At 54.7% G+C, this 1,087-nt stretch overlaps 1 protein-coding gene across 1 annotated transcript in view; it reads left to right on the plus strand.

Annotated features, from left to right (window-relative positions):
* LOC104547735 (ephrin type-A receptor 7-like) overlaps nucleotides 1–1,087 on the plus strand; it is a gene marked incomplete at both ends in the record, with an annotated part of 7,645 nt that overhangs the window by 4,010 nt on the left and 2,548 nt on the right. The gene's annotated exons all lie outside the window — the stretch shown is intronic.

Here is a 1,087-nt window from a genome sequence, read left to right on the forward strand (position 1 = left end):
GGGAGTGGGGCTGCTGGAGCTTGTTTCGCGTTCCCGTTGGTTTTTCTGAGGCACTGAGAACAACAGCCAAGCATTGGCCATTGTCTGCATCTGGGCAGTTTGACAGCAGCATGAAAACTATTTATAAATACGTGAACTTAATGATTTATTGATTTTCATCAGCTTCACTGCCTAAAACTTAAAAGCAAATTAAAATCCCCTCGCTGGGCCCTGGAGCCTTAATCACTAATGTGTGCCAGAACATGAGAAACACGATTATTCTTTGTCGTTTCTTTTCCGAAAGATAAATCCAGCTGCAGGCAAGTGGAGGTGGAGGAAGGAGGGAGGAAGGGCTTGCCGGGCAGCGCGAAGGGCAGCTGAAGGGAAAGGCACTGAGGGGAAGGGGAGGTTGTCTTTACAGCTGCTGAGCAGAGGAGCAGGAACTGCTCCTGTGTACCTTTCAGAAGCAAATTGGTGCTTGAAAAATAAGAAAAATAGGAACACAGTTAAATAGAAGGAATTTGGGAGTGCATTTGTCTCCCTGCTGACCAATACAAAGCAATAGAGCTTTTCGTAGGTACACATTTTTAGCTGTAAAGCCAGCGTTGGCCTCATGTGATGGATGTGGTGGCTCCTGGTGCCAGATGTGGCTGTGGGGGTTGCTCTGCCTCAACTGCAGGAGCCCCCCGGTCCCGCCATGCTCTGTCCACGAGCAGACCCCGCGGCAGAGCGGGCCCTGGACCCGGTGGCTGGGGCTAATCCTCATTTCATGGGAAATGTGCGGTGCGTGGGGAGGACGGCTCAGGGGTGGAGGGAGAGGAAGAAGAAATTCCCTTGTGTCGTGTTTAGAGTCCCGTGCTGGCGCTGAGCTGTGAAGTGCTGTGTGCTCAGCAGGGGTGGGCGATGGTGGCAAAACGGGCTCTGCGGGGGAGGCTCGCAGCCACGCGGGGATCCGTGTTTGAGTTTAATCAGAGGATTTGCCAGCCCATAGCGATGGGACAGCGTTGCGTGTCAGCACAGCGCATCGCTGGGGCTGCGGGAATGTGGCCCCAAAGCGAGTGAAGCCCCCCCCCCCAGCGGGAGCTGCCCCGCCGTGGGGGCTGGGTGC

The sequence above is a fragment of the Mesitornis unicolor genome, unplaced genomic scaffold, assembly GCF_000695765.1.
Source record: "Mesitornis unicolor isolate BGI_N332 unplaced genomic scaffold, ASM69576v1 scaffold28321, whole genome shotgun sequence".
NCBI classification, from domain to species: domain Eukaryota; kingdom Metazoa; phylum Chordata; class Aves; order Mesitornithiformes; family Mesitornithidae; genus Mesitornis; species Mesitornis unicolor.